Consider the following 22,278-nt stretch of genomic DNA (forward strand, 5'->3'; position numbering starts at 1 on the left):
GAATAGATATGTTTATCTTCTCGAAAGTAGAGAACTGAACAGTGAATAAGGAACGTGACAGTTTTCATTAACTTACTGTAATATCGCTAGTATGTCATTCGGCAATGATTTTATTACGTGCAGTTTATTATAATATAAAAACACAAAACAATCACTCGTGTGTAACATTTCAAATATGAATCAACTTCAAAATATCTGCGAACAAGCATACACTTTGAATAAATTAACAACATTCTAAAACGTTTGTTTCCATTTTTACATACAGAATCTGATCAAAAGCATCCGGGAACCCCTTTGTAATGTGAAATTGGCCACTAGATATTGCGAAAAATATCGCCAGTAAAAAAGCAGGACGGGAAGTATTGTCAGCAGAGTAGCACTAACAGTGGAATAGGTCGGCTAGGAGGTGTCAGAGACTTTGAACGTGGGCTAGTCGTTGGATGTCGCCATCTTAGTAACAAACCCAGCGGGGACATTTCAAGGCCTTCGAAAGGTTCCTAGGACGGGTGTTGTTGTTGTTGTTGTTGTTGTTATTGTTGTTTTGAAGCGGAAACGCAAAGTAGCAACCGCTGCTAATCCAAGGCAGGCGTCATCTATTGACGGACAGGGACCGTTGAGCATTACGGGTGGTAGTTCTAAAATAACGCAAGAAATCAGTGGAAGCGTTCACTCGTAAATTCCAAAGTAATACCAGCAGACTATCTAGCGGAATGAGTGTGTGCAGCGAGCTAAAAAGGGGGGGGGGGGGGGGGTACAGTGGTCTGACAGCTAAGCGACACTTGAAATAGTGCAAAGAGTGATGCCAAGGGACAGATGATAATAGGAAACGAATGATTTGGAGTGATCAATTACTCTATACCCAACAGCTATCCGACCTGGGGAACATTGTCTGGCTTCATGTGTAGTGCTGATGGTGAAATACGGAAGAGGTGATTGAAACGCCTAAGCTAGCAGACCAGAGCGAATTAGGTTGTGGAAAGGGGCCAAAATGAGTTGCTGTCAGTTACACTCAAGATACAAACTTTATTTGTCCATACACATAATATTACAACAAGAATGGAAAACACTCAAAGTTTTAATCGACCTCCTTTGATTAGATCGGCTGAAGGCCACACTCAAAATCCTAAGTAAGAAATTGACATACAGGTTTTTTCTGCAGGCGTGACCTAAAAATATTTTCTAAATCTTCAATCCAAACAGGCTGAAGGCCTAAGTACTTTCATTTTAATGGTATTCGGCTGGAGGCCGCATATTAAGCAATAAGAAGTGTTTCAGTTAAACGGCAGAAGGCCTTATCTTAAAACAATTGAAGGAAATTCGGCTGAAGGTCCCATACAAGACATCACAATCGTATACCTTAAGGGAAACGCAGGAACATTAATTCAGGATATATTAAAAATCTCTGAAGGCCACACATGAACCAAATAACTAAAACTCAAACAGGGAAGTTACTGTGTAACACACAACGGAGCGACGCTCAGAAGTTTCCAAGGGTCGGCCTGGAATTGTAACACTAACGCCCGTTTAGGCGAGACAGGCAGGCCGACCAACAATCTCTTAATCGGAAGGCAACCCAACCAACAGACAGCCGACGAACCAGCCGACTACGTGATTCCGGTCACCAGACCAAAGACACTACAACCAAAATGCCAGCGAGGCGAAGAGACCAGTAACACTCGTCTTCAAACATAGGTGTGTTAATAAGCCAAGGCACAATAACTACTGACATACATGAACATCGCAACGGCTGTGGAGCTACACGGTAAGAAAACACTCATTCGCTGCTCTGTCGCAGCCGACCAACTGGCTACTGCAATACGCAGATAGCATTACAGCATTTAAAGCATTGATCAGTTGAACTGACAAAGGGTACACAGTGTTGCACGAAACACATCCACAAGAAACTCGAACACTCGTAAAACGAATCACTGATGAACAACTGGAACAAATCACCGTCGGACACACACACAAACCCGAAGGACGGTCGGTGACGAAACACACGTCGTCTGACCAGACAACCGACCAACAACCAACCAAGGTCGTTCGCACTCAAATCATGTGTGTCGGCTGTCCGTCGGGAACTGGGGGACACGGCTATCCGGGCACACTGACTCGGACCCAATCATGCAGAGGTAACTCTTGCGCATAGGCCACGGCGTCTCCGCACAAGAAGGAACCGAGGCACGTCCAGCAAGGTGACCCAGTGACGAGGCCCCAGAAACGGTGAAAAGACCAAACACACGTCACCCAAAAGAGGCGGCCAACTGAACGACACGCCTCCCTAGCGCTCCATCCCCGACTGCTGCTACGTCCCGACTGCACTCTGCTTCGTTCGAACTCAACGACTGCCAGATGCGATCTCCCTGACGACACACGACGACGGGGAAGTAATAACCATGCAGCAAAGATAATACGGCAGGGCTAATATCGATACGCGCTGCTACTGCCACTCACAGGCAGACAAAACAGCAATTCAGTAACACCAGTAATTGAAATTAAAATGTCGAGGCGGCAGTACGGTAAAAACAAGATGTTAAATAATAGATGACACGAACATGAGCCACTCACGGCTCAGTGATGTGGCGGTGTGGGAGAGTTTTACGTGCTTAGGGTGAAGTCCCCTTATTGTGCTCAAGGATAGGAAGATACATTACAGCATTGTGTACAACGTACAGTTGACGGACAGTGCGGATACGATCGTTGTATCATTATAACAGTGCACCATGCCATAAAGCAGCGTACGTAAGGCAGTGTTACAATCCGCCATGCCATAAAACGGCATACATAAGGCAACGATTTGTTGACAGATACATTTCTGAAATGGACTGGTTGCCTGAAGTCCCGACTTGACCCCAGTGAACAGCTCTCGCATGAGTTAGAATGTCGACTTTGTTCCCGACCCTAGCGTGCAACACCACTACTTCGTTGTTCACGGCTTTTGAGGAAGGATGGGCTGCCATTCCTCCAGAGGTATTCAGATACTTTGCTGAAAGTGTCACCAACATTCAAGCTGTCATAAAGATGAAGGATCAACACCCCCCATATTAATGTCCACTAATAGGTATCCGTATACCTTCGATCAGTGTATACGAGGTGCGTTCAAAAAGAACCTGAACTTGTGAAGTAGCGCGCCAAACAGGAGAGAGCGCGCTGCGGCTACTGAGCGCACCTAGCGGCAGGCTTAGACAACAAACTGACATTTGCCTCGTGTCGCTCGAACAATTAGCAAGCCAACCACAGACGCTGAAGTAAACGCATGTACAGCCTGCTCGTGGGATTAGTGCAATGAAGGAGCTTGAAGAACAACGTGTGTGTGTGTGTGTGTGTGTGTGTGTGTGTGTGTGTGAAGTTCTACGACAAACGTTTGGCAAAACTTTCACAGAGGCCTTTCAAATGCTAGCCAAGCATACACGGAGGACTGTATGAGTCGCACGCAGTGCTACGAACGGTTTAACCGTTTTCAACAGAATTTCTGACGATTACAAGTATGGTCGTCCTTCCACATCAACAGATGATGCCGTGTAGATAGCGTTCGTGCTGTGATTCGCGAAAATCGTCGTTTAACTGTTTGGGAAGTTGCTTAGAGGAGGTGGGCTTTAGCATAGTATCATGCTATAAATTTTTGAGTGAGAAGCTTGAGATACGTTGTGTCAGTGCAAAATTCATACCGCGTTTGTTGACTGAGGATCAGAAACAGACTGGTGTTGAAATGTGCCAGGAACTGCTTGCCGCTGTTAATGACAATGAAAACTTTCTTAAGAACATCATAACAGCCGACGAGACATGAGTGTACGGCTATCATGCTGAAACGAAGTGGGTGGAGAAAGGGTCACCTCGTCCAAAAAAAGCAAGCATAAGTCGGTCAAAGATGAAGGTGATGCTGATTGTGTTTTTTTTTTCGCTACAAAGGCATTATACTTCATGAATTCGTGCCAGGTGGTCAGACCAAGGAAGTCGACCAGGAATCATAGTGCGCATGAGGGAAGCTATGCGAAGGAAAATCAGAGTTGGATGTTGCATCGTGAGAATGCGCCAGCTCATGAGTCACTCCTTGTCTGCACCTATCTAGCAAAACACCCCATTTCCGTTGTGTTCCGTCCACCGTATTCTCCATACCTAGCCCCAGCAGACTTTTTCCTGTTTCCCACACTGAAAAAGACGTTGAAAGAACGTCGTTTCCAAACCGTAGGGGAGATGCAGAATAATGCGAGGAGAATCCTGCGCGCGCGTCCCACAAAATGTTTTCCAGAAGGCATTCCAGAGCGGGAGGAAACGATGGGAACGGTGTATTGCCAGTACAGGGGACTATTTTGAAGGGGACAGTACTTAAAATATTGTGCAAGAAGCAAAAGTTGAACACACCTCGTAGTTATTTCTAAATGTGGCAGCCAACTTTCCGAGAATAAAATAGCATGTGAAATAAGGACCTCTGATATGGCAATAATTGTGGAAAATTACAAGCAATATTTAACAAGATGATATGCTCCCTGCAGACACCACGGAGAAAAGGAAGAATAAAGAATAATGGGAAGTGACTGAGAAAGATATGGTGATTGCAATCATAAGAGTCAGCAACAAGTCACAGAGGAAGACGTAATAATAGGAGGGTTAATCGAAGAGGGAGGTGAGAACTTGCACTTAGAAATGTATAAACTGACCCATCTGATATGCAAAAATGGAACATCGCCAGAAGAATTGATACTGGGCATAATATGCCCTATAAACAAGAAGAGAAGCAAAATGGAATGTGGTGACTGTAGAGGCATCGGCTTGCTGAATGTAACCTACAAGCTACTCTTTATCATTATCTTTAGAAAATTACATCCACTCTTACAAAAACATACAGGAATACCAAGCTGGCTTTCGAACAAACGGATGAACAATGGATCACATTTTCACCCTTAGACAAATGTTTGATAAACACTGGGAATATAAAGGTATCAATAGTTCGTTCGCCGATTTTCAAGTCCGTTTCCGAGGGGTCACGTCAGAAATGTCAGAGACTGAGACAGGTCTCAGACAAGCGGACATTCTCTCATGTGTTCGGTTCAGTGTCATCTTAGATAAATTAGTAAGGGAATGAAGGGAACAGGAATGAACTGGAGTACAGAAGTATGGCAATTTCAATTTCCTCGCATATGCAGATGATAAAGTACTGCTAACTGAATGAGACCGATAGTTGAGAGAAAGGTACCAGGAAATGGACAACTACGCCCGGGAGTTTGGGATAAATATGAACTGAGACAAAACGGAGTTCATGTAATTAGTCAGAAGAGAAGAGCAGGAAGAACTTTTCGAGATAGACAGCATTAGGTTCAAGAGAGTTCTCTAGTTCAAATGCTTGGTTTATGAGCAACAACAGCGTAAAAATAGATGTCAAGGAAACAACAGCAGTGAGGGTGAAATGCACGTATTCGCTCAGGGAGACACCCAGGTCAGTATCAGCGAATATTATGATGAGAATACATAAGACAGTGATATGTGCAGCAGTCATGTATGGTTCAGAGACCTGGAGCGTGACTAAACGAGAAAAGGAAAAACTATTAATGTTTGAGAGACGAATAATGGAAAGCATGTGGGGACAGATATTAGATAAAGAGAATGGAGAAGGAGAAAAAAATTCGGAAATGTACCTCTTGATGCAACAACCGATAATACTACAGAAATTGAAGAGCAAAAGAATCCAGTGGGCAGGTCATGTAGCCCGTAAGCCAGAAGAAAGACAGGTGAAGAAAGTATTTGAGGGGAAAATAAATACCAGACGCCGCATAGGTCGACCAAGACAGTGTTGGATGGACGACCTGGCGAAGGATCCGGCAGGCCTGGGGATCGAAGGCACCTGGAGGAACCGAGCACAAAACAGAAAGGAATGCAGGAAATTCGTGGAAGAAGCGCTTGGTCTGCAGGGCCTGTCACCACCGGATATGTATGTATGTATATATGTATGCATGCATGCATGCATGCATGCATGCTTAACACTGAATAGTTTCTTGCGACCTGACCGCCAGCAGAAAGTGTTACAGCGGGGAAGAGGAGCGCGTTCACAAGTCGGCCACACCCTGCCTATTGCTGTAGACAAATACGACGCCTTGACAATTTGAGAGGTAGAATAGGCAAATAAAGTACGCTGAAGCAGTCCCCAAGTTAAACGCTTCCCTAGCTATAATCTGCGACTTGTCGTCACAATCGTAGTGTTATTGAAAATACTGAATTTGGCAAAGTTGCGAGAGTTTGTTGCTACTATAACTGCTAACCCGATGACATGGCAATGCACTTCTCGGTCAGATGCTGTTAGAATGATGAGTTACTCGGTTCTACAGTCTTTTAGAATTTGTGTTACAGTGATTATTGAGCACTGCTGTAAATAAATATTCTTACTAAACCATTTCAAAAATGTGATGTTGCTATTAAAATCCTAGTCATTTGTGACACATGAAAACCGTCACTACACCTTATAAATTAACGTCTTCATCCGTGATTTTCTGTCTGTATGTGAAGAATAATTTTGGAAACTATTGTAGAGGTTTTGATACCGTTCTTACTAACAGAGAGACATTCACGAGGAACATATGTGCGTATAATGTATTACTGCTAAGCTAGACAAGTCATCTGTCCGTAAATACATAATTCTATATATGCGAAGGCAGGGAGGCTTGCTACCGTAGTTACATTTGGGAAACATTGACAATAAAAATTAGCCTGTATGCTGAAGGAGATTGTTATCTCAGAGATTGTTGTAGGCATCACTATCCTCCTGGCACATCCTTTCTCTCGACAGAAAAGCCGAAGATGCAACAATTCTGAAAGATCACCCTGTATCAAGAACGTAGTATCCCTCCCCTCCCCCTTACTTCTGGAACCGAACGCCTAGATTTGTGTCTGGTTTTGTCAGTCTGATAAAATATATCCGAGATGTCTTCACGGTACTGAGGCGTCATTTTTTTGTGATTTGTGGAAAATAGCTTGTAACGCCGGAAATGCATATCCCCCTATTTCCATCTATTGTACTATTATTTTTTTCCTTGTTTGTTACCTCAAGATATGACATTTCTGTCTCTTTATATATTGTAATTGCTTTACTGTTTGGATATATATATTTATGCACTTATGTCGATGTATAATTGGTTTGTTGTGTAAAGATTATTTGTATTTTTACGCTGGGTCTTGCCTAGGGAAAACTGCTATCGAACGATTACATCGATAGGTCGTGTGAAGAATCAAAGTGTGTAGGATCTTTGGGAGTGTTAACTCTGCCGCGTGGGGCGCGGGCAGGGAGAGTCTGGCGGGAGTAGCGAGTGGAGCAGGTGTTGTGTGACGCTCCCGCGAGTTGCCGCGCTTTCGGGGTTTGGCAGCATGTAATTGCGCTCGACTCGCGATGATAGTTTCTGACATGGTGTCGCGGACGGGAAGCATTAGCTGGCGCACATCAAGAGCCCGTTTCGCCTGGTGACCGTGTCGAGAAGAAGGCGCGCCAACATCCAGCTTCTGCAACAGCGACGGCCGACAATGAGTGACTGTCGCCACCTCCTCGATCGACGGCTTCAAACCTTCAATCAACCAACAAGGAAGACTAAAAGCACGTAAAGTTTCAGAACTGTATGGCAGACCTCAGCTTTTCAAATTGTTCCATTTGCCTCGCAAAATTACAGCAACTTAGCATGAACCTTTGTTGCTCATTGTCCCAATTGCATTGCCAAGCAGGGTCCCTTCCTTTTCCGAAATGAGCCCGAGGGTCGTTGAAATTCAAACGCCAGCATCATTCGATTTCACTGCTTTAATTTCAAAGTTCAGCTGGCTACAATATTTAGATTGCACAAGCACGAATTAAGAGTGCGAGTTTTGTTACCGTATTTTAGTTACCTGTGACTGCAGCTCAGCTTGGTACGTACTAAATTTTACTATTGTTAATTGTTCAGAATCATTTAATTCAAGTTCAAAGTTAATTCTCTTATTTCTGAATTGCGTAGATTCAAGTAGCTTTTGAAATGATTGTTGAGGTAGTCCAAGACTAACCTTATTTTACTTAATGTCGATGTGCTTCAGAAAGAAAGCTCACTATTAACTTCAGTCACTAAATTAACTTTCGATTTTCCAGTTTTATTAATTCTTTTGCTAAATAAAGTCAGAGTGTAGCGAAATTTATTACTTCTGACAAACTTTCAGTTTTCACACTATACGTGTCAACCTTCAGTTGCCACGCTTCTAGTGTTAATTATATGTGTAATAACCTTTCTTTTTCAGTTACTATAGTAATTGTCCTTAGGACTGGCGACCGTGATTTCCCCAAATCTCAAATATCTAATTACCGCTAGTTAATTGCTAACGTAACGGCCGCACATTTACTTTCTTTATTAACTTTACCCCTTTTCAAAATTAATTTCCACCAGTTTCATTTGCATTTTTCCTTTCATTTAGATGTAACCCTTTCCTCCCTCTTTACCGATAGATTAACTTCGGTGACGATTGCTTTTCCCAAATTTCCATTAGGTACACGCGGTTTAATTTTTCACTGTCATTAAGGTCGATAAGTGAGGGGGGAGGTTACACGTGGCGACCGTGACAGGTCAATCTTCAGATTTGAGGTTGTTCTGGACACGAATTTTGCATTGTGCAAATCTCGTAACAAAGTACTGGTTACGAAATGGTCGATACTTCGGCGAGAATATTAGTGTGAGGAATCCTAATTAGATTTGAGATTTGGCAGTTATATTGAAAATTATTAAAATGAGTGAAGGCAACAATTACCAAAATTTGGTAGACTTAGATACGGAACAATCGGTCGAACAGTGGGAAACGCGCACCGCGGTACCCATTGTTCAGGGGCAGGCGGCTAGCATGAAAGACGCGACCGCCGAAACGCAACAAAGAGCAGAAATGGAATTCCAAACTTTAGAACTTGTTTCGGAATCGGAAGTGAAAATCGAATCTGAATCCCTTGATGAAGAATACGGGGGGACAATTAAAGAGGAAGCCGCTGCGGAAGTAAAACCGGTAGTTTCCGGGAATTTAACTGATTTATTGAATGTTTTGATTAACGAAATCAAGAGTCAATCGGTCAAGCAAGAAGATCAGGCTGCCAAGCAAGAAGCTCGGGCTGCCAAGCAAGAAGCTCACTCTGAAAAATTTGAACGAATGCTAGACAATCAGAACAAAGCTATTAACGTTGTTAACAACAATGTTGGAGTTGTTAACACAAAAGTTGATAAAATCAAAGAAGATATTGTTGTAATTAATACCGAAATCGGTAATCTTAAACAGGAAATGATAGGCGTTCAGGCGGAAATTGCGAGCATAAATATGCATTTTAATTCCGAAATTAGCAGAATCGAAAAAAGTGTAGGAGAAGCAGCTGCTCCGATCATCGAGAATAAGGTGACGGAACAAATTCAATTAGTGAAAAAAGAGGATCAAAAGAAGGTGGAAACTTTAAAGGCTTTAGTATCCGAAGTAGGTACCAAAGTGACGAAGCAGGCTAATACCTGCGAAGAACAAAAAAAGGAAGTAGAAACGCTTGCGACAACCACTTGCCAAGTAATTACGAGAGTGTCGGAATTAGAAAGGAAACTTGACGAAAAACAGAGCTATGTGCCAATCTGTGCACGTAGGTCGGAATTGTTGACGAAAGAGGAGCGGTTCGACCCCTTGAAAAAAGGCGGTATACATGCGACGGATTTCATTAAAAATTGTGAAAGAGTTTTACCCAAATCATGGACTAATGAGAGAAAAATTAATGCGGTTATTGATGTGTTGGCTGGTGATGCCAAGCGTTGGGGCTTAAACCTCAACATTACGAACCTGACTTTTGACGAGTTTAAAAATTTGTTTCTGGCTGAATACTGGTCAGAGCAGAAACAGCAAGGTGTCTGGCGCGAATTTGTCGTATCGAGGCCTTTCGATGCGAATTCGCGCGGCTCGATGAAGGAGTTTTGTGAGGGCTGGATCCGCAAGTTGGAATATTTGCGTGATCGCCGCTCGGAATCCGAAATAGTCTGGGAACTCTACAAGAAGCTTCCAGATGATACAAAACGATACGTAGGAAGCAATTACAGGACAATCAATGATTTCCTGGAAAGAGTTGAGGACGAGGACAATTGGCGCAATAATCGCGACAGTGGTAGAGGCCGTGGTAACAACAACGGGTACCACAGCAACCACAACAACGATAACCATGGGAATAATGCATACCGTAACTTTGGCAGCAATAAGAATAGTGGTTCGGACCGTAATAACAATCGGTACAATGCAAATAATAACAGGAATGACGGAAACCAGTATCACACTAACGTGATACGGGCTTCACAGGGTAGTAATAACGCCAGAGGGTGCGGTAAGCCGCCTCAGCAGCATTCGGGGAGTAGATCGGCTGGGACGAGACAGGGAAACCATTAGCCGCGCCGGTGAGGGGCCGACCGGGCGTGGAGAAATTTTGGCGGCCCAATAACAGGAGAAAACTGAGGTGTCGTCGTTATGAAAATTCCGTATGGAATAATCAACGGCGGGAGAGTGTGCCAGTGTTAGGAGAAAGGAGTGCGCCCACAAGTAGTAGATCAGCTGTATACACGGCAGTAGAAAATACATTCACTGTTAGTGAGAACAATGTAAGTAGTGTTCCGGAAATAGATTATAAAGTGGCAGCTGTAACACCCACAGTGGAACTGGAGATTGAGTTTAAGAATGATTCGCAAGTGTTGAAAGAAGATCAGATGTCGGATAAAACGTCCGTCATCGAGCGAGGGGATGCAGAGAGGGATGAGGTCTGGTTAAGGCAGTTCGGTCGCTTATACGACGAACTAAGAGATTATAGGGGCCTGTACGGGAGAAGTGTTTATGGGGAGCGCGGGCAGTATTTGCCGCGTCTCGTCCCGCATGAAGATAGTGATTGTGAAGTGATAGAAAGTTCTGGCCCTAACCGGCAGACTTTACTAGAAATAGTTGATGTTAACGGGGAGCACGAGCAAGATGCGTCGTGTTTCGTCCCGCAGGAGTTGAATGTTGAAGTAGTAACGGAAAGTTCTGGCCCTAACCGGCAGACTTTACCGAAAGTTATAGTGGTAGAAGTAGCCGACCCATCCGACGCAAACCTCCAGTTTAAACATTGCGAGAGTATTAAGGAGAAAGATTACGAAAATTTTAGTGATAGCCGGACACAATTGGTAGAAAAGCACATAGATTACAGCGTGTATGAGGTTAGAGCTGACATTATACAGTCAGACGATAACAGTGTGGGTTGCGCAGATCTAGAGGAAGTAATTGCAGATACTACTGGGCATATTCCTCCAGGTAGATTGGCAGATGAGATCAATCTGGCTAAAGAGGAATCAACGAAGGAGACAATTAGTGAATTGATAGCAAAGCAACACTCACTAGTTGACGAGTTACAGGAAAAGGTTTCGGTATTGGAGGCGAAGCTACAGACTAAGCCTCAGGACAGACGTGTTGAAATTAAAACTGTATGTGAACAGAGGCTGAAAAAGCCGCCAGATAAACCGGATTTAGGACCAAAGCCGGATGGTTTTTTCTGGAATGACCTGGATATAGACGAGGATTTACTTTGGGAAAATAAAGAAACAGTCGAGGACAAGTGTAGACAGATAGTAGTGTCTGTTAATATGCACGACCTACAACTAAACGTATTGATTGACACCGGTGCAGAATTGAGTGCTGTATCTGGGAAAATATTTGAGTTACTGAAAGATAGACCTGGCATCGTAGTTATGCCAGTAACAGGAGTGAAAATTATCGGTGCTACTGGGAAGGCCAGTAAACCGGTCACAAAACAGATTTTTGTCCACTGCGAGATATGTGGGGCAAGATTTGAACAAGAGTTTGTCGTCGTGCCAGACTTGACTACGGAAGTAATTATCGGGTTAGATTGGCTATTAAAGTACCGTGCAGTGATTAATTGCGAAAGCAAAACTTTGACGTGTACGTCACAAGATAAAACAATAGTAGTTAGTTTTGACGAGGCAGGAGACGGTGTGCGTAGGCAATACCAGCCTATACACATTGTTAACTGGCCGGATGACATTGACGTAGGAATGAGTTTGAACTGCCGTAACATGAGGAATTTCGGCACTGACAAAGGTGTAGAAAGTGAATTGGAAGAGATAATCAAATTCCCTCCACGGATTGACATTAGTATTGGTGTGAAAAAGGATCGTTTGCGAGAAGTAATGAAGCTGAAAGCCGATGCTCGCATACGGCGTCATGACGCTAAAGCGCGTTTTGCTAAGTTTGCAATCGGAGACTTAGTACTTGTAAAAGCTCATGAGAAATCGAGCGAGATAGACAATGAAATCTCTAAATTTAAGTTTGTTTATAATGGACCATATAAAGTCATTGGTATACCTCACACAAATGCTTGTTGCTTAGAGTATCCAAGCTCTGGAAAACGATTAGGTATACGGAATATAGTAGACTTGAAATTGTACCAACCTAGAATCGATTAATACCACACAATGCGTAATTTGTACAATATGTAAATATAGAGTGTAAGATTTAAGGTTTGCTAGATTGCTATGCTTTTGCCTGACCAAGAGGACATTAAAGAAGTTGTAATTAATAAGTAATTTATGTTGATTAAATGATTTAAGAGTTACTGAATATTAATCAATTTAAAAATCCAAGCTGCTAGTTTAAGTTTTCAGCTGAGTCACAGTAGATTAAGCAATGTAAATATGATTTTGTAACTAGCTGTGAGATCCCATGAATATGTGTTTTACTAGTCATTGCCGATGTACTTAGACGCTGTTTTAAGTTTCAGGCTTGTACATGTGTGATGATGGACAGTGTTGAGTTATCCACTGTGATAGTGTTTATGGACTCCTTGAGATTACTCGGGAGTGAGTTTTTCCGAAAGAATTCAGTGAAACGGACGTTCTGGAAATGCCGTTACACAGGGCGAGTGAGATCAAGCGTGCCGCACACGCGGGCGCAACAATACTGGCGAGGCGAGCCGCTGACGGCTCTTGGGCCGCTGTCGGCATTCTTTGTACTTGCGGGTACGAAAGGCGGAATAGTTTTTCTTCCTGGACAGCTGAAAGAATTCTACTGTCAATATTTATGTTTTTTTCGATCTGATGTGTGTTATTTTCTTGTTTAGCGTTTAATGGACTCCCATGACGAGAATATTAATTATGAAAGGGTTATGTAAAAATGTGTATTCTATGTAATTAATTATTAATTTGCGTATTTTGATCTACCTGTTTTTATGACCATGTACTCTGATTAATTTTGTAAATAGTATTCCATTTCTTGATACTGTTAGGAATTTTGACGATTTTGGAATAGCTAAACCATTTTCTGTATCTTCTATGAATTTTAATATGTTGTCAACCTGTTTTCTTTTGTGCAAGATGACAGAGTGGAATAAGATTAGGAGTGTCTCCACTCAGTTATTATGGTCTAAAAATTGATTTATGGTTAATTAGATGAATGCTAAATTTTGTTGATGTTTTGGGCATATGCATTTCCGCTGTTTCTTTTTTGGGACATTTTCTGAGTCTGTTTACGTTACACGAACATCCTCAGACAATGTGGGGCACGTGTAACGCCGGAAATGCATATCCCCCTATTTCCATCTATTGTACTATTATTTTTTTCCTTGTTTGTTACCTCAAGATATGACATTTCTGTCTCTTTATATATTGTAATTGCTTTACTGTTTGGATATATATATTTATGCACTTATGTCGATGTATAATTGGTTTGTTGTGTAAAGATTATTTGTATTTTTACGCTGGGTCTTGCCTAGGGAAAACTGCTATCGAACGATTACATCGATAGGTCGTGTGAAGAATCAAAGTGTGTAGGATCTTTGGGAGTGTTAACTCTGCCGCGTGGGGCGCGGGCAGGGAGAGTCTGGCGGGAGTAGCGAGTGGAGCAGGTGTTGTGTGACGCTCCCGCGAGTTGCCGCGCTTTCGGGGTTTGGCAGCATGTAATTGCGCTCGACTCGCGATGATAGTTTCTGACATGGTGTCGCGGACGGGAAGCATTAGCTGGCGCACATCAAGAGCCCGTTTCGCCTGGTGACCGTGTCGAGAAGAAGGCGCGCCAACATCCAGCTTCTGCAACAGCGACGGCCGACAATGAGTGACTGTCGCCACCTCCTCGATCGACGGCTTCAAACCTTCAATCAACCAACAAGGAAGACTAAAAGCACGTAAAGTTTCAGAACTGTATGGCAGACCTCAGCTTTTCAAATTGTTCCATTTGCCTCGCAAAATTACAGCAACTTAGCATGAACCTTTGTTGCTCATTGTCCCAATTGCATTGCCAAGCAGGGTCCCTTCCTTTTCCGAAATGAGCCCGAGGGTCGTTGAAATTCAAACGCCAGCATCATTCGATTTCACTGCTTTAATTTCAAAGTTCAGCTGGCTACAATATTTAGATTGCACAAGCACGAATTAAGAGTGCGAGTTTTGTTACCGTATTTTAGTTACCTGTGACTGCAGCTCAGCTTGGTACGTACTAAATTTTACTATTGTTAATTGTTCAGAATCATTTAATTCAAGTTCAAAGTTAATTCTCTTATTTCTGAATTGCGTAGATTCAAGTAGCTTTTGAAATGATTGTTGAGGTAGTCCAAGACTAACCTTATTTTACTTAATGTCGATGTGCTTCAGAAAGAAAGCTCACTATTAACTTCAGTCACTAAATTAACTTTCGATTTTCCAGTTTTATTAATTCTTTTGCTAAATAAAGTCAGAGTGTAGCGAAATTTATTACTTCTGACAAACTTTCAGTTTTCACACTATACGTGTCAACCTTCAGTTGCCACGCTTCTAGTGTTAATTATATGTGTAATAACCTTTCTTTTTCAGTTACTATAGTAATTGTCCTTAGGACTGGCGACCGTGATTTCCCCAAATCTCAAATATCTAATTACCGCTAGTTAATTGCTAACGTAACGGCCGCACATTTACTTTCTTTATTAACTTTACCCCTTTTCAAAATTAATTTCCACCAGTTTCATTTGCATTTTTCCTTTCATTTAGATGTAACCCTTTCCTCCCTCTTTACCGATAGATTAACTTCGGTGACGATTGCTTTTCCCAAATTTCCATTAGGTACACGCGGTTTAATTTTTCACTGTCATTAAGGTCGATAAGTGAGGGGGGAGGTTACAAGCTCCTGTCCCAAAAATTGTGCATCTACAGTACACACGCAGTATCTTCTCGCTGCTAAATTTTCTTATCGGCCTTCTTTCCTCGATATGTCATCTTCAGCTATGTTAAAAATGAGAATTGAAGTCCTTGTTATTCGATGGAACTTGATGTGCAGCCGTGTTTGAAGTCCTTCATACTACGTTTCTTATCACAGTTTACCTTTCATGGTCGGTTGATTCACACTGCGTGTCAGCGGGGAAGAAACCAACGTCAGCGCCAAATTGTGGTGCGCTCGCACTACACAGAATTTCAGCAAAACTCCACTGCACCTAATGGTGAAAATTAGCTTATCAGACACCATCCGCTATGCAAAATGTTTGATAAGGAGCTGACAGTGATGAAATTTATGAATGGCCAAACCAAAATTGAAAACGGAAGGCCGCCCGGGGTGGCCGAGCGGTTCTAGGCGCGTCAGTCTGGAACCGCAAGACCGCTACGGTCGCAGGTTCGAATCCTGCCTCGGGCATGGATGTGTGTTATATCCTTAGGTTAGTTAGGTTTAAGTAGTTCAAGATGGTTCAAATGGCTCTGAGCACTATGGGACTTAACATCTGATGTCATCAGTCCCCTAGAACTTAGAACTACTTAAACCTAACTAACCTAATACATCACACACACCCATGCCCGAGGCAGGATTCGAACCTGCGACCGTAGCGGTCGCGCTGTTCCAGACTGTAGCGCCTAGAACCGCTCGGCCACCCCGGCCGGCTAAGTAGTTCTAAGTTTTGGGGGACTGATGACCTTAGCTGTTAAGTCCCATAGTGCTGAGAGCCATTTGAACCATTTTTGAAAACGGAAGCAAACGTTGAATGGTAAACTTTCGAAACTACTGTGAAGCGAAAGAGTAGGCAAATACCGGGCGGGGTGCTAGAAGGACTCGCGCGTTGAGGGTTCCGTACAAACTTTGTTATACATGTAGGCAGTTCATCCATCATGGGAATCAAGAATATCTACGATTTTTGCCTCTCTTATCGTTATCGGTACTTGTGTTTAAATACATTGTGTACTTTGGCATTTTCGATTGTAATTCCTAAGAAAAAGAGACTTGAGACAGGGACAGACTGACAGTTGGATAACAAATGACAAAAGGTATATTTTTTCGTGTGTAGTAATTAAAAATTAATAATTTTCTGATTTTTCCCCATTTTCTTGTACTGCGAAAGCTTGCTTTTTGCCAAATTTCATGATTCAAGGTCAGCAGGAAGTACCCTATATGTTTTGATGAGTCAGACTGCGAGTAGCATAGTACGTGACGTAATTGACCGTATATTTTGATTGCAGTGGCTTAGAAAGTTTACACCGCCGAGGACCCACAGGCCTTTGTGTGTGACACATTACAACTTAATGCGTCTACGTGTTGCTGAGGTAGAGGGGACACACATCGACAAGCGATCCTATAAAGGCTCCGTTCTTACCGATTGAGGTACAGAACCCTAAAAACACGTCCGCGCTTTTCAAAAATCGGAATTCATTTAATTGTGAAAATATATACATTCAAACACACAAAAAAATAGAACAGAATACTTAGAGTGTTTTTGCCTTGTCGATTTTCTTTTTTCTAAATATGAAACAACGTCAAAGAACAGTATTTTACGCCTTCAACGGAACTGCTAAAAGTAGCTTTTAATAAAAACGGTTTCATGAAATTGAAAACTGTTTGATTGAATTGTTCTTTTCAGTGTACAATGCTGGCTTTTTCTTTGTCGAGATAGCGTAAACGTAAGATATTTTTCTCTATGTATGTCGGCAGGCTTTCGTGGCCGTTGTCACTGAAGTTAAAATCTTCTTGGTTCTTAGGCAGCGTCATGTTTCTTCTAAAATGTTCGACGTTTCGACTCCTCCTCTGGGATCTTCCTCAGGATCTTTTGGTGCCCACTACTATTAGAACACTGGCGTGTTCTGGCAGTAGTGGACACCAAAAGATCCTGAGGAAGATCCCAGAAGAGGGGTCAAAGCGTCGACCATTTTAGAAGAAACATGAGGCGGCCTAATAACCCAGAAGATATTAACTTCAATATTTTTCTCTCTTCGATATTTCTACGTTCCTCGTGTAACGTTCATGAAGTGTCACGAAGCAAAAGCAAACTATAATATATGGATTAAGAATACAAAAAGTACAAAATACACTGCTATGACATGTGTTGGAGCGGTGAGAAGAGGTTAAATTCCGAGGTTAGGAGATGAGAGCATTCTCTCTCCACCAATGTCAGCGTTAAAACTCTCTTCTCGACAAGGGAAGCGGCCCATCGCTCCCCCTCAGATTTATTGGTAACATAGCCCAGTGGATACCGTGTCAAAAACTGAACACAGATCAAGCATGAAAACAGGAAGAAAGTGTAATGAACTGTAAAAATGGAAGCAAAATAGAAACAATTACAGGTCCAAGCTTAACAAGTGCAACATCGAGCGAAGTGGAAGAGCAATGGCATCGTGGTTAAGTGGTCTCGATGTTGGACTGCCAAATTGACGAACCGTTTTCAAATCTCCCTCGTGCCGATTGTTTTTATTTGTTTATTTATTCACAACATTTCGAACTGTCCGTCCAGTCATTGAAATGTTTGTTCGCTTTCTGAAGTCTTCGCAGTTGTCATACTATACATTGGGTACAGAATATGAGTCAAGTGGTAAGAATAAATTACCATCGCAAGTAAATGTGGTGAATAGTGAGAGCAGGCGAGATACCACATAGGCTTCACACAGAAGTGAAAACAACGAATAAAATGGTGCGAGCCGGCCGCGGTGGCCGAGCGGTTCTAGGCGCTTCAGTCCGGAACCGCGCGAGTGCTACGGTCGCAGGTTCGAATCGTACCTCGATTTCCTTAGGTTAGTTAGGTTTAAGTAGTTATAAGTTCTTGGGGACTGATGACCACAGATGTTAAGTCCCATAGTGCTCAGAGCCATTTGAATCATTTGAAAATGGTGCGAACCATTTTACAGCAAAGGGATTCAAGAGTCAATACTTCCAAAACGGATCGCAACTTCAGAAATGTTAAAAACATATGTTTTGACAGAGCACAGAGAAACTGTGCGATTGTGAAACTGTTGCGTTGATTTGTTGCAGCTTATGTGACAAATTATTACGTTTTCATCGTTTCCTTGAGAGTGATCACCCCTAAGTAGGGCGAGGAGTACGTCACTCACTCACCAAGCGTACAAATTAGGTGCTTCGATAGGAGATTCATATGACACACGTAATGTCACTAATGCCATGTATGACACCCTAGACGTGTTTCCCGGTGGAGGATTCTGTTGACTTGTCCTCTTGTCATCAAACGTTTGCGATTCCCATTCGAAAGCCAGTAGCTGTGCAGTATCAGCTTTTACTATAGGGTCTTTCCTTACACCTCGCTATTGCAAACGGACGTTGCACCATTACACAGAACAGACACTAATTTGAATGCGGCGAAAAATAAAAAAAAAAAAAAATCTGGCACGACGGAGCCTTGGACAAGGCTCGCCCGCTTGGCAGTTACTCTTACAGGCTGCTCCATGTTGCAGTTCTTGTTCTTAGACCGTTCACTGTTTTTGTTTTGCTTTTTTCCACAATTCGGTACACCCTCTTCCTGCTTTCATGCTTGATCTATGTTTTTTTCACGGGCTGTCCAATGAGTGCCATTACCACAAAATCTGAAGGGGTTGCAATGGGGAGTTTCCCCTGTGTGAGTCCTTGACCTTGATAACGCTCTCACTTCCGCTGTCAGTGTGAATGCCGCAATGCGAAATGTGGAATGTTGTGGCGGTCCGTTCCATTCCGTTCTCTGAAACCCAATCGAACCGACCGAGATTTGGATGATCTCCGGGGTCCGTCTGCCGCGAACTGCTATGCTTTAAGCCGGCAATTGCGGTCGCGGCCAGTAGGATTCTCCACCGACCACCTGAATACCCAACTTAGCTCGCCGCCTTCCTGTGTAACATTCGGCTTAGTATCCCGTCTGTTCGTCAGAATTCCGTGGTCTGCCGCAGCAGTCCAAGTACGACCTGCCCAATGTTCGATCGACTACTACAACAGATCAGCGCCAGAGTACCCTTGCTGCGTTTGTCTGGTATGGAACAAGTGGTGTTTTTGATGGCAGCGCTTCTTCTAGACAGTCGTTGCAACTTTTCGTTTGACCTGAACCCTAAACACGGTGTTTGCATGCATAGTCGAGAAGTTCGGTATCGGCGCTTTCTGCCTACAAATACCAAAATTTAGAGTTTGCTATTAGTTCAGCAGATGACATTATAGGTTCAAATGGCTCTGAGCACTGTGGGACTTAACATCTGAGGTCATCATTCCCCCAGAACTTAGAACTACTTAAACCTAACTAACCTAAGGACATCACACACATCCATGCCCGAGGTACGATTCGAACCTGCGACCGCAGCAGTCTCGCGGTTCCGGACTGAGCGCCTAGAACCGCTCGGCCACCGCTGCCGGTGATGACATTATTCCCACGTACAAAATGCAGTAGATTTCTGTAGATTCAGAGGAGAAAAAAAGAATCACCACGAAGGAATTATCTGAATGGGTCGTAACTCGACAGACGCGATGTACATGTAAATTGTTTGGACATACAAACGATTACAGTTTCAGAAAAGCTAGATGATTCATTCAAGAAAAAGAGTTTCTTAAATTTAGTAACGTGTTGGTTCATATCTGGCCCTTCCGCAAGCATTTACTGGGCTGGCACTGATTGACAGAGTTACTGGATGTCCTCCTGAGCGATATCGTGCCAAATACTGTCCAGTTGCCTATCCGGGACATCTCCAGACTCGTCTTCGGCCTGGAATCTCATTGACTGGAGTATAATTTAATTTATTACTTCTTTACTACCCACTCTATTCGCTATACAGTTTTCAGATGATATGTACATATACCAGTGAATGTAACTGCAAAATTGTGTCAGTGTACAGGCGGTATAATGTCATAAACATTTAGGTGCGTGAAAAATCAGCTCTCCATTACAATGACACAATAAATTTCATCACGCAAGACACGTATTCTGTTTGACTTGGTGTTCTTCCTCTGTTTTCTTGTGCTTCTCTCGCGCTGTCTATGTCACTTGTGTTTCCTGGGTATTGTTGGGTCGGGTGCCTCTGGTAAGTGGCGGGGGTATGTCCCCCATCGCAGTTTCTGCCTTTGAGATCCTCCAGCTGCTCCCTGGACGGGCACCTCGCCAGCCTTTCTTTCTTTCCCCCTTCATCCTTGTTCCTTTCTCTAGGCTTTGTTGACCTTCGCCAGATCTTGGCGTTTTCTTTCATTGGGTTTCACACACTAGGCCCTTCTTTGGTGTGTAATTCTGTTGTCTGTTACAAGTAAGAACGACGGATAACCTCGTAGTTTTGTCTCTTTAAACATTAAACGAACCAAACAACCAACCTATCTGTTAGCAACACACATTGCCGACAGTATCTACATATGTCACCGAAAGTACAGGGAAAATTATGTCATTGTACAAAATAGAGATCAGGATATACGACGTCATTAACATTGCGGCACATAAAAGCTGGCTATGCTTCAAATAGAGCGCAAATTGCCCACGCTATATTCATCTATTGTTTGATAATGGGAGCGCAGAGGAACCTCCAACAAACTTGAAGGGTAATTTCAAAGCTTTCTCGCTGACATGCTTAAACAGCAGTATTTAAGACGTTAACTCATTTTTAAGTAATAAGAAATTTGAGGCTGTTTTACATATGGGAATTCGATTCCATAAAAAATCGGGGTTTACTGGCCCTTTGTTAATCCGCGCATCTCTAATGACGTCGTCGTCGACGCGGCTTTGAACTCTAATCTTCCTCTGACCATTGTGTTCAAGTAGCGAAAGTGTGATTACATCTGCTGCCACAAAATAGGCATTGCCTTTTTTTAGCTCCTGTAAGTCTGCAGTGCTGCAGCCTTGCTCCACAGCGATTTACTTTTAACCGTGAAGAAGTTTTGTACCAGCGCTTCGCGGACGTGGAACGGAAATTAAGCTGTGAGCATTAGCCCCTCGATAGCCGAGCAGAGTCGAGGGCGCGAGGCGTCGTCTCTGGATTCGTTATCTCTAGTCTGGAAGTGCCCATTACGTTGCCCATACTATCTCGTCTCTGATGCTTCAGTTGTCCAGCCAGCCATAGCATTAGTCGGCAGTTTCCTATCCCTGCACTTTATCCACTACGTTATTAGTGTCTCAGCAGTGTCCACACATTTCACTGTCACATTCCGGTTCAGTTTCCTTCACAATTGATGAAGTTAGCTAATAGGGTTCACTTGCAGTACTGTTTGTGTTTGAACGAACATACTTACTATCTGTCTCTTTGACTAACTTCACTAAATGGCGGTAATTAGATGATTACTGACTCACTATGTACGTGTAAATATCAAACCTAAACTGGCTGACAGTCTAGTAGCAGGTATTACTAGAAATCATACCTCTTGATGTGAGTGAAGTGGCACTTTGATAAGACATTGCACTTTCAGTCGAGAGGACTGGGTTTAGAACTCCTTCCTGCCATCTCTATTTAGATTTCTCCTGGTTTTTCCATACCACGTAAAGCAAATAACGTAATGGTTCCTTTGAAAAGGGAAACACCAATGTAAACTACTTGACAGCTTGTGTGTCAAGTTTTATTGCTTGGAGTACATGGATTACAGTTATGTGGGAAGTATGTGTTACTGTGCTAGATTTATAACTGATGATGAGAGACAACTGTGAAATTGAAATATTGAGCCAGTGTATGTTCTATTCCTCTTGAATAGCACAAACGGGTCCACATTGTGTGACTGTAAGTCCCCTTCTGTGTCGAAACGGAATTTGTTCCCTACTATCAGGTAGAAAACTCAAGATAATAACTGTTGCTGGATACTTATGAGAAAGTCAGTTGTCCTCCCATGAATACGTACAGTCTTCTCGTAGTTTTACTGCAGCAGCATCGAAGTGTAACTCTGTAGTGACTTCGAGGCTTGATTGTGGCAAAAACTCCTGACGACTCGTTCACTCTTAACTGCTTCGACTGCTTTCTGGTAATGATTGCTTTCTAACTCGTGGCACTGAGCGACTTAGCTCCCTGAGTTGGCTGCTGGTATACTGGCTTTTCATGGCTCTTCGAAGAGTTTCTCTCGTAGTGTCGCTTTCTCCTGACTCTTCGC

The sequence above is a fragment of the Schistocerca serialis genome, chromosome 2 (assembly GCF_023864345.2).
Source record: "Schistocerca serialis cubense isolate TAMUIC-IGC-003099 chromosome 2, iqSchSeri2.2, whole genome shotgun sequence".
Classification (NCBI taxonomy): domain Eukaryota; kingdom Metazoa; phylum Arthropoda; class Insecta; order Orthoptera; family Acrididae; genus Schistocerca; species Schistocerca serialis.